The sequence below is a fragment of the Mesoplodon mirus genome (assembly GCF_964341445.2).
Source record: "Mesoplodon mirus genome assembly, chromosome: 17".
NCBI classification, from domain to species: Eukaryota; Metazoa; Chordata; class Mammalia; order Artiodactyla; family Ziphiidae; genus Mesoplodon; species Mesoplodon mirus.
In genome coordinates, this window is record NC_138993.1 from 17,617,607 (window position 1) to 17,634,997 (window position 17,391).

Sequence of the window (17,391 nt, forward strand, 5' to 3'; positions counted from 1 at the left end):
TCTTCACCCTCAATTTTTTCAATCATCCCCCACAAATAAAGCCAGCCTGCTAGGACCTGATGAAAAAGCCAGGAGCATGGGAGAGGCTGGCCATCTCTGTGCTAAGGAGCTTCTCGGTTAGGGCGCCCTCCCACGGGGCCAGGCAGCCTCCCCAGGTTCAGTGCCAGGGGGTGGTCGCGTGCTCTGACTCCGGTTCATGGTCGCCTTTTCTTTTGTAGGCGATCCCGAGGAGCTGGAAGTGAACCCAGGCGTGTTGGGTAGCGGACCAGGTTTTCAGCAGCCCGGACGCGCTGCCCCCGCCGCCCACCCGCACGCCGTTGCTCCCCATCCCCCCGTTCCGGGGCCTGTCTGCTTTCCGCTGTGCAGCCGGGACTGGAGCGCCGATTGAGCTCTCCGCCAGCCCCCCCGACTCACGCAGGTGCCTGCCCGGCCAGGGCAAGTCCCCACCCCCCTTCCCCGTAAGGACCCGGGCGGCGGGTACTTATCTCGGACCTTCGGGGCCGCTGGAGGGGACCCGCCGGGAGCCGCGCAGCGGCCAGTCCTCCAGCCGCGGGCACCGTGCGCTAAGAGCCGGAACGGCTGCAAAATGGATTCGCGGCGCCGACGGGCCCCGCCCCAAGGCCCTCCTCCCTCGGCACCTCGGTCCGCCTCCCAGCCCGGGCCTCGCCTTACCCCCAGGGAGGGAGTGGGTGAGGGGAGGCGGGAGTCCTTCCGGTATCTCCAACCGCCACCAACGACCGCCGCCGGCCGCGGTGCGCCTGGGAGAGGGGAGGGTTCCCGGCTGCTGGCTTTTCTCCTTTCCAGAGGGGCTGCGCGCGCCCGCGAAGCGCCGTGCCCCGGGCGCCGGGAAGGGGACGTGGATCGCGCAGACCCGCGGGCTCGGCCTGGACCGAGCGCGGGCGACGGGAGGCGGCGTTGTCCCCGGTGGAGCCGCCTGGGAAGAAAGCCGGCGCGCAACAAGATGGTTGGGTTTGGATTGTTGTACTTTTTTTTTTGTTCGTTGCATTTTTAGGAACAAAAAAAAAAGCCCAACCCTTCACACCGCTTCATCTGCATCTCTCAGGACCAGAGGCCCTGCCACAGCGGCTTGGGGGGACGGAGACGACTGTCCGCCCCGCACCCCACAACCGGGGGTGGGTGGGACGGGCGCCCGCGCTGCTCCAGCCGCAGTACAATCAAAATAGTTAACTACTGCACCCACCCACACCTTGCATCTATGTATTTCTTTGCAGGCTTTAGGCCGAACACTAGCCACCCAATTCAAGGTTTCTTTTTAGGAAAAACACCACCGCCCTTTTCTTTGGAGAGAAGGAAAATCTCAAGTAAGGCTCTAAATTATCAGCCGCTAGCCTGACTCACTCTTCTGACGTCCAGCGCCCTGTATAGGGACCTTCTCTAATAGCAAACGCATTAAGCACTTACCAAGGAGCGGTTGCAAGAAGATTGCAAAGATGAAAGGATGGCTTCTCCAAAACTTGCCATCTTGGGGGATGTGAAGCAAGGACAAAAATCACAGAATTTGCCCTGGGGTTGAGTTCTCCCCGCCCCCTGCCCCACTTGGGGAAGTCTGGGATTTGGAAGTAGAATTGGGGGGAAAGGTATTCGAGGTCTATTTACAGTACTTGGACTCGGTGACTAATAATACTAGCTCAAACCCCATAAAAAGCTCCTCCCCACTCCCTTCTGAGATGTCCAGTTCCTCACCATGCCCGGGGTCCCATAAATCCAGTTTTGTGTGTGTCTCCCTTAAACCCAATTTTGCCTTTGAAGAACAGTTCCTATATTTATGTCATTTTGTCTTCATAAGAACACTGTGGAATGGAAATTATGATCTTCATCCTATAGATGAGGAAACGGATGAAAGTGATTTCTCCAAGGCAAAAAACAAGAGGCAGCGCTGAGACTCTAAAGTCAGATTCCAGGTACACGGTCTTTCTACAGCACGGTAACTGTCAGTGCCAACGAAAACTGCACCCCAGTCTCCTACTAAATAAGTGTTATTAAAAGAAAATCAAACTCCTGATTTGTAGAAACATTTTGAATACCCTAATATTAAAATGATACAAGAGTGAAAGGTTATTAACTCATAAATCAGAAATTGTCCTATGTGTATCTGGTTGTTGGTAGATACTAATTAATTAACTTCTAACCAACTAAATGTAAAACATTGGTTAAATCTGCATAGAAATCCCTAGATTGTTTAAAAAAAATTAACTACTAAGAGACCATCATATATTAAACTCTCTTAAGTGCAGAAAAATAGAGAAGGAAGAATAACCTATTTTCCCTCCCATGGTCCTAATAAAACAGCCAATCAGGGAATCACCACATATAGTGTGACTAGAAAGAGAGATTAAAACCTGCATACACGGGCTTCCCTGGTGGCGCAGTGGTTAAGAATCCGCCTGCCAGTGCAGGAGACCCGGGTTCAAGCCCTGGTCCAGGAAGATCCCACATGCCGCAGAGCAGCTAAGCCTGTGCACCACAACTACTGAGCCTGTGTGCCACAACTACTGAAGCCTGCACGCCTTAGAGCCCGAGCTCTGCAACAAGAGAAGCCACGGCAATGAGAATCCAGCGCACTAAAACAAAGAGTAGCCCCTGCTTGCCGCAACCAGAGAAAAGCCTGCTTGCAGCAACAAAGACCCAATGCAACCAAAAATAAAATAAATTAAAAAATAAAAAAAACCTACATACATGGATTAAAACCCACCCACACAGCTACCTCCTTCCTGGAAGAGCACACTATAACTAGATCCCATACCGAGGGACTGTCAAAATTCTTATCACACTGGAATTTCCTTTTATTGACTGTTCTTCAAATAAGCAGACTAAGCTTAAGACTGGAATTCATATGTCACCACAGCAATAAGATGTAGTCTTATGTAGGTTTGTCTTTTGTGAAAAATATATTTTTACAGGTAGAATTTCTAATGTTATATATTTGAAATATATATATACACACATACATATATATTCTTATTTTTGTGATATATTTCATGGTGTTGTTTTTGTCCTGAGCCTTGATAAAGGTGAAATCCGCCAGCATTCCTTCCACCTACCAAGACGTGATCAGATGTTCCATAACAAAAGGGACAGTGCCAAATTTGTTGTACACTGAAATGTAAATTATCAGAATGGGAAACGTCTAATAATTAAGACTGGAGCAGTTATGTGCAGGAGAGGGGTGCTGGTGAGCCTCCTTAGATATACTGGAACATTTCATTACTATTCTGTCCTTCCCTTCCCAATAGCTGCCAAAGTCATGAATGCAAGCCCCAACATTCCCCAACGAGAATTCCTGGCAATACAAGGCACTGACATTGCAAGGTGTAGCAAAAAGAGCAGACACTTTGGAACCAATTCTGCTTCCAAACTCTAGCTCTGCCATATACAAGTTGTTCAAGTTACTAAGCATCTCTAAGCCTCAGTTTTCTCTTCTGTAAAATGGGGATCATGTTTCACTTGATTGTGAAAATCAGATAACATACAAAGCAACCAACATGGTATCTGACATATAGGAGGTACTTAATAAATGGTTGCTACTGCTATATGGGAGAAGAAAACCATGCTGGTTTTGAATAACAGTTGTTTTGGATTTGTAATGTGAGGCTCAAGCACAATAGTCTTAAGCAGAGCTAAACTGCCTATGCAGTAGAGGAAGCTAGCACCATAATTTCTGCTTTTTTTACACCCAGCCCAGGGTGGCCTTTTATTTTATTTTATATATTTATTTATGTATTATTTATTTATTTTTGGCTGCGTTGGGTCTTCGTTGCTGCATGCATGCTTTCTCTAGTTGTTGAGAGTGGGGGCTACTCTTTGTTACATCGCGGTGGCTTCTCTTGTTGAGGAGCATGGGCTCCAGGCACATGGGCTTCAGTAGTTGTGGCTCGCAGGCTCTAGAGCGCAGGCTCAGTAGTCGTGGCGCATGGGCTTAGTTCCTCCACATCCTGGACCAGGGCTTGAACCCGTGTCCCCTGCATTGGCAGGCAGATTCTTAACCACTGCACCACCAGGGAAGTCCCCAGGGTGGGCCTTTTAAAAGCACTTATCTTTCCACTGCTGTACCTCCTTCCTTGTGCTTAGGGAAAGGAGAGGAAAAGGAAAAAACATTTCACTTAATGAAAGGAAGACTCTGCAGTGTTTTTTAAAGCTTTACAATTTCAGTGAAATTGTTGGAACATCCAAAACATTCCATTAAAAGGAAAAGAATCTACCTGTAAAAATATATTTATCACAAAAGACCGAAACTTACCTAAGACTTGATGAAATTAAAGGAATTAAGCCTTGGTTTGAAGAAAATTACAGGTTGCATATATTTCAATTGCACAGTGAAGATCGTGCATTAGATGGAGCAAACAGCAAGATCAGTTAGCCTTGGGAGAGAATGAGAGATGCTTAAGCAACAGTAAACTTGGCCTTTAGTTGTGCTGTTTGTTTAGATGGAAAAATAAGTTATAAGAGTAAAATGTCAGAGGTAATTAAGATGATATTAACATATGCTTATAATTATATACTCAGGATTGTGCTAGGCACCAATGACACTAACTGAGGAATTTCCCATTTGGTTGAAGAGACAAGTCTTAACAGCAAGAACTAGTTCAGTAACAGTGGCTGTTTAAGAGTCAATGTGAGTGGTGTGGTGAAGACAAGATCAGAGGAAGGCATGGAAGCATCACGAAGATTTCACAGGGGAGGTGGGAGTCAAACAGAATTAAAGATCATAGGATTTGAAGGTAAGAGGAAGAGAATTGGAGGTGAGGGACACAAGTTCAGGGTGGGAATTAGCTTCACTGATACTGAGTCAGGGAAGAGCATGGCCTAGTTTGGAAAAAAAGTTTGAGGCCAAATTGTGGAATGTTTTGATGTCAGAATAAAGAGTTGAACTTCATTCTGTAGGAAATGAGAAGCCACTGAATAATTATGTATATGGCACTAACAAGATGAAAACAGAATTTTGGGAAGACTAATCTGATAACAGGGTCCAAGATTTAAGGGAGAAGAAATTTCCTTTATTTTAATAGTTTTGAGGTTATTGAAAATTATAGATTTTTTAATGCAGTAATGTATATAAAAGTACAACGTATGTGCCTAGGTTAAATTCCATTGAACCATTTAATTTCAAGTGTATTGTTTACTAAAATTTTCAATTTGTAAATAAAATTAATGAATGTAGAAAGAATTAACAATGACAAATACTCCTAAAGTCCTCTGAGAGGAAATTATGTGTATATATATATATATATATATCAATCCTATATAATTTATCTTTATATAATGATCTTAACTATATTGTATGACTAAAGTCAGTATGTTGCTTAAACATTAACTACATTTTAGAGTACGCCTCACTAGAGCTTTAAAAATCATTACATATACTCTGAAATGTAGTGCTGTTTTGATATTTTTAACAATGATTACGCTCAATTATGTTAATAATTTGTTCTCTAAACTTAATTTCCATACATGTAGAATTTTATTCTTGACGAAAGTCACTTTATGAGGGCCTTAAGAAATGACTCATTCAGGTAAAGACTACTGTTGTATAAATATTTGCAGTTGTTTAAGAGAACTTGATTTGTAGAAACTGTTTATTTTGGAATCTTTGTGTAGCGTTCACTAATCATTATGTGCTCTAGTTTTATCTTGAAAAATGTCAGTTATAATAATAATTTTTTTTTTTTTTTTTTTTTTTGTGGTATGCGGGCCTCTCACCGCTGTGGCCTCTCCCACTGCGGAGCACAGGCTCCGGACGTGCCCACTCAGCGGCCATGGCCCAGGGGCCCAGCCGCTCCGCGGCATGTGGGATCCTCCCAGACCGGGGCACGAACCCGCGTCCCCTGCATCGGCAGGCGGACCCTCAACCACTGCGCCACCAGGGAAGCCCAATAATAAATTTTATAATTTCAATTTAGAAAACTACTCTCACCCTGCTCTATGAGACGTTTTTAGAACATTTCTTCTACAAATAAAGGTACAACAGTTTTCTATTATAGTTTTCAATAGCTAGCAGATTCCTGTACTTTCTTTATCTTAAGTAAAGGCAGTAATATATCTCATAGAACTTTGGCTCTGAAGGTCTAAATTTATCAGATACCTACCTATACAGCATTGCACAAGAAATACATGCTTCTGGTTTTTTTTTTCTTTTTTTTTTTTTTTTGTGGTATGCGGGCCTCTCACTGCTGTGGCCTCTCCCGTCGCGGAGCACAGGCTCCGGACGCGCAGGCCCAGCGGCCATGGCTCACGGGCCCAGCCGCTCTGCGGCATGTGGGATCTTCCCGGACCGGGGCACGAACCCGTGTCCCCTGCATCGGCAGGCGGACTCTCAACCACTGTGCCACCAGGGAAGCCCCATGCTTCTGTTTTTTAACATGAGTCCAACTGAGTCTCTCTGATATCAAAGCATGTGGTAAAAAATGCCTTGTCAAAAATGTATTTATCTTATAATGGTCTTGTTGTTTATAACACTATGCTAGTTGTTGCTAGAATGTGGCCGGATCTCTGGGAACTTGTGCTGGATCTAAAGCAGCCCACACCCCTCCCAGTCAGGCAAAAGACACAGACAATCCAGAAGATGTGTGAGACTCGTTATACAATATGAACACAGGTTAGGCATTTTTGTGAAGGTCATTGACCTCTGTGCTGTGAAATTCAATGGACATTTTTTCAGTTCTCATTTGCTTTGATCTCTTAGCAGCTCTCACTGCCTCCTCCTTAAAAGGCCCTCTTTCCCTGGCGTTTAGTAACATCATGCTCACACCGGGCTTTTCTTTTTCCAACTCTTTCAGGGACTCTTGCTGGGTTGTACCCAGCATTTAAGTTCTGTAATTCTTTGAACACTCAGGTTCAAGACACTGTCAGGACTTCAGCTAACATTTAATGACTCTCACATTCCCTGTAAAGCAGGGATCACAAACTGTTAGCCCGTAGTTACACCATTTTTAAATTTAAATACACTTTAGCGAGGCATGCCCCTTCTTCCTCTCCCACAGTCCTCCCTCTCTGCAGGCATTTGTGTTAGCCATTGTGTTGTTGCTCGAGGCCCCTGCTCCTTCTAGATTCAGGATTCCTGCTCCCGAAGTCCCTTTTCTCCCGAAGGAACCCCCTCACCGGCCACCAGATTCCTCCTCGTCATCCTCATCCCCCAAGCACAGCACAGCTGACACATCCCAGGTATGTCAAGCTTTCCAAGAAGTTGCAGGCCAAGGTCAGATCCCTCATGATCATCTCATACCATCCTATGCTCTTCTTCCATTGCACACGCTGCAGTTTGTTATTATATATTTATTTGTGTAATAATTTAATAATGTTTCTCTCCCCACTTGACTGTAAAGTCCATAAGGTCAGAGACTGTGTGCGTTTGTATGAGTGTGTTTATCCGTGTTTTCTCATCATTGCAGCCCCAGCACCTAACCCAGTGATAATAATTGTTTTTTCATGAATGTTTTAGGGAGTAAGAATTCTCTTTTTCAGAGACTAGTGGTATATTTCAAACTTCTAAAAATTACCTGTTAAGACCAGCTGAAATGGTAATGTATTCTGAATTTTATTCACTTAAAATAGGCACTCTAATATATTTTATTTTATCAAAACAATATTTTCCCTCTTTATCTGCAAAGCAAAGTTTTCCAGACTCCTCCTATAGCTTACACAGATGTGTCAGTAGTCTTTAGTTTTTTACAGTAGAGTTTGTCTCTTAAAAATGAGGATAATTTGGGAGTTCCCTGGTGGTCTATTGGTTAGAATTAAGTGCTTTCACTGCCGTGGCCTGGGTTCAATCCCCGGTCAGGGAACAGAGATCCTGCAGGCCGTGCAGCACAGTCAAAAAAAGTAAAGAAAGAAAAAAAATTTTTAAAAGGATAATTTCTTGAATAGTCCATCAGAGAATTTTTTTTTTTTTTTTTTTTTTTTTTTTTTTGCAGTACACGGGCCTCTCACTGTTGTGGCCTCTCCTGTTGCAGAGCACAGGCTCCAGACACACAGGCTCAGCGGCCATGGCTCATGGGCCCAGCCGCTCCGCGGCATGTGGGATCTTCCCGGACCGGGGCACGAACCCATGTCCCCTGCATCGGCAGGAGGACTCTCAACCACTGTGCCACCAGGGAAGCCCCCATCAGAGAATTCTTATAAAAAATTGGGAACCTTCTTTTTCAGCATAAAAATTAAGCAATATGCCATAAAAAAAGAGACTTAATGATATGACTAAATAAAAATGTAAAAAAAAACCTTTTATGTTAAAAATACAATATAGTGATAGTAGTATATAACTATTAAAAGAAGTTATAAAGCAGTACATATTAACATGTATAATGATATGTATAAGATATAGTAAGTGAAAAGTCAAGTTAAAAACAATATATGTACTATGATTCCAATTTTGAAAGGAAATGTAATTCATAATATATTGATAGGAAAAAACATTTGGAGGAATATACACCAAGTTATCAACTTGAGAAGATGGAAATGGGAAATTTTCAGTATCTATGTTTTATATTATTATTATTTTTTGTATTTTTATATCGAGCATCTATTACTTTTATACTGTATAAAAAAGAAAAAATATAAATTTGTAAAAAACACAAACTCAATTAGAACAAATACATGCAATATATATGACTATGTTCTCTTCCAAATGAATAACAAATCAAACAAAAGTTAGAAAAACAAGCCAAGAACACGAAAAACAGGACACAAAAAGAAGAAATACAAATGACTGATAAGCATGCGAAAAAAATTTCATTCTCATTGATAAAGAAATACCAAGCAAAACACTTATACAGCCTTTTTTTAATGACAAGTAGGCCAGCATTGAGTGGTACAGGCCATCCTGTTTGCTGCTGGAAACCAACATAGATGGATACAACATTTTGGAGGACAGTTAGGTAATCTGTATCAAAAACACTCAAAATATATATACTTAATTCAACTTCTAGAAATGTATCCTAAGAAAAGAATCAAAAACATAATTTATATAACAGGGATATCGTTATGGAGCTTTCAAGGGAAAAGTAGAAGTATCCTAATTATCCATCAAAAGGACATGAGTTATATGAATCCTGGTACATTCAAACAAAATAATAATATGTAGCCATTTAAAAGTCATGTTTTAGAAGGCTATTTAACAACTTGAAAAATTCTTTTATTAAGTGAAGAAAAGCAAATTTCAAAACTATATGTAGCATGATACTGATTATTTGTGTGTATGTGTGTGCATGCATATGCACATATTAAAAAGCCATCACAGGATTAACAGTTGTTATCCATAAGTAGTAAAAAGTGAGAATGATTTTTATTTTGTCCTGATTCTTTAATGAATTTTTGAACATTTCTATAATGGTTATATAATGTATTACTTTTATAGTAATAAAAAAGAAGTTCTTTTAAAGTTGCTGGCCCATGCTTTGGAAAAAAGTTTGACCATTCCTGTAAAGATTAAACATAGAGTTACTGTATGATCCAGCAAATCTACACCTAGATATATACCCAAGAGAACTGAAAGTATATGTTCACTCAAAAACTTTAACCTGAATGTTCATAACAGCATTATTCAGGATAGCAAAAAAAAAAAAAAAAAAGGAAGCAACCCAAATGTCCATCAATGGATGAGCAGAATGTGGTATATACATACGATGGAATATTATCCAGCCATAAAAAAGGAACAAAATACTGATTCATGCTACAACATGGATGAACCTTGAATACATCATGCTAAGTGAAAGGAAACTGACAAAAAGGCCACATATTGTGTGACTCCATTCAGATGAATTGTCCAGAAGAAGCAAAACCATATAAACAGAAAGTTAGCTAGTGATTTCCAGGACTGGGGAGAGGGAAGAATGATAAGTGACTGCTAATGGTTACAAGGTTTCTTTTTGGGGTGATGAAAAATTCTGGAATTAAATAGTGGTGATGGTCACACAACCTTGTGAATGTACTAAAACCCACTGAATTATACACTTTTAAAAGGTGAATTTTATGGTATGTGAATTATATCTCAATTCTTAAATATGGAAAAAAGTTTATGGCCCATCAAAGTTTCCTGGAAAAAAAGAATAGCGTTTAAATGTATAGAGTACTTTATATATAAACAACCTACAATATGGTTAGTGCTATGATAGAGGGATGGAACATAAAAAAAAAAAAAAATCTAACAGTACCTGGGGGTTAGAGGAAGTTTCCATTAAAACAAAGATTCTTGAACTTTTTTTAAAATTTATTTATTTATTCATTTATTTAATTTTTGGCTGCATTGGGTCTTCGCTGCTGCACGCGGGCTTTCTCTAGTTGCAGCGAGTGGGGCCTACCCTTCGTTGTGGGGCGCAGGCTTCTCATTGTGGTGGCTTCTCTTGTTGCAGAGCACAGGCTCTAGGCACACGGGCTTCAGTAGTTGTGGCACACGGGCTTCAGTAGTTGTGGCTCGTGGGCTCTAGAGCGCAGGCTCAGTGGTTGTGGCGCACAAGCTCAGCTGCTCCACGGCATGCGGGATCTTCCTGGACCAGGGTTTGAACCTGTGTCCCCTGCATTGGCAGGCGTACTCCCAACCACTGTGCCACCAGGGAAGCCCCGAGATTCTTGAACTTTTTGAGAATAATAAATAAAATAACCTTTATTTATTAATCCATTTAAAATAATAATGATCCATTGCATTACTCATTCCTCTCAATGATGACATCTTATATAACCATAGTACAGTACCAAAACTAGGAAATTAACATTAACAACTAAATAGACTACAGGCTATTCAGGTTTTACCAGTTTTAGCATGCACTCACTCTTAAACATTTTTGTAATTGAAAGGACAATACTGGGACATCCCTGGCAGTCCAGCAGTTAAGACTCCACACTCCCAATGCAGGGGGCATGGGTTCGATCCCTGGTTGGGGGAACTAAGAGCCCACATGCCACGCCATGCAGCCAAGAAAAAGAAAGAAAGAAAGGACAATACAACAATATTTAAAAATTTTAAATAAATGATTAGAGGGAATTCCCTGACGGTCCAGTGGTTGGGACTTCGTGCTTCCATTGCAGGGGGCACAGGTTCAATCCCTGGTCAGGGAACTAAGATCCCGCAAGCTGTGCAGCATGGCAAATAAATAAATAAATAAACATCTTTAAAAAATTTTTTTAATAAAATAAATGAGTAGAACTACCTATAATCTCACATTAAAACCAACCTGATTACCTTATATAGAAATACATTAAATTTTTATTACAAAATAGTTTAAATATACAAAAAAGTGGTAACATAAAAAATAGCCAGGTACCCACATTATCTCCATGTATGTTTTTACACTTTTACCACATATGTAAATATCCATGAAAATATGTTGTATTATTTTGCAAGTTTGAAAATCTTGTATAAAAGTTGTATCACAATACACAAGGATGCATCTTTTAAATACTGGGTTGGTCAGAAAGTTCATTCAGGTTTTTCCATAACATCTAATGTTTCTATCATAGTAATACATGCTGTCAACTGCTAGTTGGGGATGAAACTTTCCAACCTCTCTTCCTACTTTCCCCAGGAAGGGGTTATCATGGAGATCAGAGCTGAGACTCTAGAGAGGCCTTGCCTGGACTGGAATCCAGAATCTTCTATTCACCAGCAGTGGAACATTTGACAAATTACTTACTCTGGTCTTCAACTTCCTCATATGTAAAATAGAGGTAATGACAGTCCCTATTTCATAAAGTCATTTGAGTATAAATTAAGGCTATGCAGGGGAAGCACTTGGTACAGTGAAGCACAACATCTAGACATGCTCCCTAAGTGTTTATCGTCATTGTCATCATCTTTATTATTAGCAGATAATGAATCTAGATGTTGCTCTCTCTTCCTATAATGAAAGAGTGGTGCACATAACCAGAGCCAGCTCAGAGTAGGGGAGTAACATGTTTTCTGCCCTCTCCCAGTGGTGTGCTAATCAACAGTTAACACGCAGCTTTGGGCAAGGGTGGGGGATAGGGAGCCACACTTTGCAGTGTTTACCAGTTTCCACATTGTAAATTCTCCCACCATGGCTGACTGCAAGCTGTCAACTTGAGTTCACTGAATGCTGACTGCAGAGTTGGGAAGAGTTATCAGAATCAGCTCTCAAGTCATGTGAGCCTGCTCCAGCACACTCAAGCAAGAATTTGTCTTTTTTGCTGCCTCTTTGTTCACTGCTGAAACCAGGATCTGTTCCCTCTCAGGCAAAGGACCAGGCATACATATCTGATGCGCTCCTGCCGAGGTAAGAGTTTATTTATGCCTGGAAGATAGAGGAAGTCTTCAGATCTGAAGCCCAAAGCAGTGCTCAAGCCCAGCTTACCAGAGTACACATAGCAAATGATACTTTAATTCTCATTTGTTACATTCCCTTTGTGTCCCTGAGGGATCTTAGGTGTGAGTGTGGGTGTGGCCACAGTCTAGGGTAAGATTCTGTTATCTTTGGTCATGTGGCCATAATGCCTTCTTAAGACCAACAGCACCTTTCCTATTTTTAACATGTAGCATTTTGCATTGCACTATTTCCACTTAAGACATTCAAGTAATCATCTTTCCACAGTCTTTATAGAGATACTTTCTAATGGCTGCATAATTCCATTAATACACCTAAGTATAAGGTATATGTAAAGGAAAAAGAACCAGGAGGCAAAAACTGGGAAAAATGACATAAATGTAAGAAAAAATAAGAATTTCAAAAACTGAGTATGGTCTTAGCTGTTGATGAGAAAAGTAAATTGAGTCCTGAAAAACAACTGAATAATTGAATCTTACAATTAGGTCTCTAATGCTTTCAGGAAGAGAAAGTTCATCTCCTTACGCGGGTGAGGTGGGTAGGGGGCGTGAAATGCATTACCTCGTGTAGAAGTCAAGTGGAGAAACTAAGGCTGGAGTGATTCATTAACCTGCTCAGGATCACACAGGGCAGATCACCCAGGCCAGCCTTCATCCCACTATAGTCAGGAGTGAATGAGAATTAAGGAAATGGAGACAGGAGGTATGAACAATTCTTTCCAGAAGCATGACGGGAAAAGAAGAGAAAGAGCAATAACTAAATAAAGTATGAGGACATGGAATCATGAGGACATGCTTTTATAATAAATATAAGGCTCAGCTCCTCCAAAGATGACACTGAAAAAGGCCCCAGTGAGTGCAGGGCCAGAAGCAGACAGACCACAGAACCCTAAACCCTGTTCTGGAGATTTGTCTGTATTTTGGGACACTCATCATCTTTGCTCCATCAGAGCCTCCTCAGATCCATTCTTCCTTTCATATTTGAGGCCCATATGTGAGATGACAAAAGACATTTCTTAATATCCCGTGGCACAATCAAGTCAAAGCCAGAAAGTTTAACCCAGGGGCCCCCAACCCCGGGTCCGCGGACCAGTACCGGTCTGTGGCCTGTTAGGAACTAGGCCGCACAGCAGGGGGTGAGCAGTGGGCCAGCGAGTGAGGCTTCATCTGCCGCTCCCCATCGCTCCCCACTGCTCCCCATTACCGCCTTAGCCACCCTCCCCCCACCCAGTCTGTGGAAAAATTGTCTTCCATAAAACTGGTCCCTGCTGCCAAAAAAGTTGGGGACCACTGGTAAACAGCTTTTCTCAAGGCAAGGGCCATGTTTCCTAACCTTGCTGGTCATAGAGACTGCCCCAGACACTCATTTAAATATACAGAATGTCAGGAGATTTGGATTTAGTTCTCTGGTGGGGGCCTGGGAATGGGTATTTTAAAGTAATGCCAGTTATCCTTAAATTCCTGCAGGTTTGGGTATCACTGTGCTGGCAAGTAACAAAGAGAAATAAACACAGTAGCATAAATCCCCGTAGTTTGGCTCAAAAGAAACGGCCTACTCATAAGCATGCTGGGGTCTCCAGCCTACCCCTGTGATTTGATGCCATCTTGGCACGTGCTGGCTTAATCTCCAGCCCAATATGGGCACAATAGAGGGAGGTCCGTTGCCAAATTATAAGGTGGCAGAAGAGAAGGGAAAGAGGGCGTCTTCTGTTCTTAATATGTTTCACACTGACGACTAGTTCCCAACCAGCATGCCAATGCAGGCAAGACCCGTCTTTGCCCACCTCATCCCCTAATTCTCTGTCCCTCCGGCAGGCACCTCCTTCCTACAGGCTTCTCAGTCTTCGGGAGGGTGACCCTAACATCTTGGTTTGCCTGGGGGAGAGTCTTGACTTAAGCCCAGAGTTCTCTCTGGTTTGGTGTCCCCTTTCATTCTCAAAAGGGTCCCAGTGTGGAGGTTAAATTATATTGTCATGCTGTCTATGAACGGAGTGAGAACAAAAACACAAGTGCACAAAAGCAAGAAGTAGTCTGCCAGCAATTTACACAATGACTTCCAATTATCAAGCAAATCACTCCGTGACACTGCATACATCATTTCAATTAATTCTCACAGCAACCCCATGAGGGAGCTCTGGGCACATGGATTCTTGCAGGTAAGGAAAGTAACCGGGTTAAATGACTTGACCAGGGTCATCCAACTATGAGGAACAGAACTGGATTCAAACATCCATCTGAGTGACCGCAACTTCTGCTCTAAAGGAGGCCTGCCTGACTCCTCAGGCCATGTGGCCACCCCACCCACCAATTTCTGACTGCGTTAAGAAACAGAACTTTACCAAGAACGTTGGGCAGTTTCAACACTAAAGGAACTCTCTCAATTTTCATATTTTTCATCTTACATTTGAAAGTAGAGTCTATTTCTGCAGCTGTGTATATAATTCAGCTCTTGTTTCTGTAACCTAATTTGAAAGAACACTTCCAAAAGAAGCAACGAAGTCTACAAAAGCACAGTTTGACTCAAGTGGATCCAACCAATTTGCAAGTGGAAAATAACACTGAGGAATAAGTTTTGCATCACAAGTGTGGCTGTTTCAAGTCATCCTTCATGAAACTAAAGATGTAAGTGTAACCCAGAAAAGGGATGGTTCAAAATCTTTGCTTTACATCTGCATAGCTTTATCTTCTAAACCAGTTGCTCTCCCAGGAAAGATGAACTTAAAGTTTTACCCTTTGCTTTCACCACCAGATTGACTGCAGTTTTCTTTCTTTTAAAAAATGGATAATTTTTAAATTTCTAATTCCAAAAGCACTGCCTTAATGCATTTTCTTTGGGAAAAAAAATCATAAATAAGTCTTAAGTGGCCTTCGATCAATACCCCAATCTCAGACCTGTACATTGTTACTGGTTTGTTTTTGTCCTTCTGTTTTTCTATCCAGGAAATTATTTTTTTACCTTCTGCCTTTTCCAATAAAGCTTCCAGTAGAGGAGTATTTTTCTTCTTCCCCTCAAACTCCATCCATAGGGAAGCTCCTAAAATCTCAGAGATTGAAAGCTCCAAGAGGGCTACAGCAGCTTCTCTCTCCTTCTAGTTCTTCTTTCTCTCTGTTGAGTGTTCAAGAGCAAAAGCTCTAGAGCCAGAGTGCTGGGTGGGAATCTTAGCTGCATCACCTATTAGCTGAGTACCTTGGGAAGTTCATGTATTCACTATTCATTTAAATTTATTTATTTACTGAGTGCCTTTTGCATATCAGGGATACAGTGGTATACAAGACAATGTTCCTACCCTTGTGGAACTTACATTCTAGTGGGAGACACAGAATGTAAACATATGAATGAATATAGCATAACTTCAGGTGGCAAGAAATGCCACAAGGAAAAATGAAACAGGGTCAGGGGACAGAGACTGCCTTTTACCTAGATGAGCAGAGAAAACCTCCCTGAGGATGTGACGACAGAGCAGAAAGCTGAGAATAGTTAGGGAGCAAATCATGCAAAGATGTGAAGGGAAGAGCAAGTGCAAAGGCCCTGAGGCAGAAACAAACGTGAAGTGTTGGAAGAACCGAAGAAGGCTAGTGAGCTGACAGAGTGTAGGAGAGAGAATGGTGGCACGTGAAGCCTCCCACTTTTCACCATCACCTCCCGTCTTCCAATCTCAACTCCAAAAATTCCCCAACTCCATTCGATCCTATAGTCTACTGTTTCACTATCTTTTGCTTGCTCCCGTCCTCCCTCATGTCCTCACATCCCTCTTTAACCAGCTTAGATACGAGGTCCATTATTATAATCACTCCCCTGCGTAAACATTCAACTCATTTTAGCTTCATACCATTTTCTCTTTCCTCAAACTTCCAACACTTCCTCCCCAACCCTTACTCTTCACTGATGAGCTTCCTATTTCACTGAGAAAATAGAAGCAAACAGTAAAGGAGGCCCACAAGCTCCCACTCCGACACCTGCCCACCCACCCGTGCTTGTGCCCGTATCCCCACCTCCCTTCCTATCATGGGGGCTGAAGGCCTTCCAAAGGTACACAAACTCACCCCCTCTCCTGCCCTAGCAAGTTTCTTTCCTTTTCCTCCATCAGTCCCATCAGCATAAGAAATCACTGTAATTTCTTCCATTTCAATAAAGGCTTCTCTTGACCCAACTTGCACCTCTAGCCACCACCCATTTTCTGACACTCTTTACAGCACAACCACTTTCACTCTCTGTCTTTACTTCCTCTCCCCCCATTTCCTCTGAACCCTCTCCTCTGCAGCCCAGCTTGAGCCACCATTCCACTGAAACTGCCTCCGTTGCTAAATCTTTCACCGTGGTAAATCCAACGGTTAATTCTCACTTCTCACAGGTGCATCACCAACATTTGAGCCCTTTTCCTCCACTGCCACCATCCTGGCCCACGCCACCCTTATCGCTCCCACCTCTGACTCTGAACAAGTCTCCCTGCAGCCACTGCTGCCCTGCTACCCAGTCACATCACTGCACTGCTCATATTCCTCCCGGGGCTGCCCAGCCACCCACTCAAAGTCCCATGCCTACAGTGGAGCAGGGGAGGGACCTACAAGTTCCTACATGGTCTGCCCTTTCCCCGACCATGCCCGGGACCTCTCTGCCCTCCGCTTACCCCCGCATTACTCTCTCTGCTCTCGCCACATCGGCCCCCTTGCTGTTACTCAAACATGCCAAGCACACCTCTTCCTTGGGGCCTTTGCACTTGCCATCCCCACTGCCTGGAATGTTCCCCCAGAATCCATTTGACTCACTCCTTCCTCTTCTTCCAGTGTCTGCTCCCTTGTCACCTTCTCAGGAGGCCTTCCTGGTCATCTGCTCAGCCACCCAGTGGCCTCTCACACTTCCTATTCTCCTTTCCCACTTCACTTTTGTCCATAGCACTCACCACCATCTGATAGCCTACATATTTCTTTTTTTCTTAATTGAAGTATAGCTGAGTTACAATATTGTGCTAGCTTCAGGTGTAAAGCCTCGTGATTTAGTATTTTTGTAGATTATGCTCCATTATAGGTTATTACAAGATAACGGGTATCATCCTACATACTTCTTTGATTATTTTCTCCTCCCACTAGAATGTAAGCTCTGGACA

General features: G+C 42.6%; 1 long non-coding RNA gene across 1 annotated transcript in view; it reads left to right on the forward strand.

The window, feature by feature from the left end:
* Positions 1 to 2,859, forward strand: part of LOC309792808 — a 28,569-nt gene extending 25,710 nt beyond the window's left edge. Inside the window, exons 4-5 of the long non-coding RNA XR_014291802.1 lie at positions 219 to 418; positions 1,846 to 2,859. This is a non-coding gene — a long non-coding RNA (uncharacterized lncRNA). The remainder of the gene's footprint in view (positions 1 to 218; positions 419 to 1,845) is intronic.
* Positions 2,860 to 17,391: the final 14,532 nt, after the last annotated feature.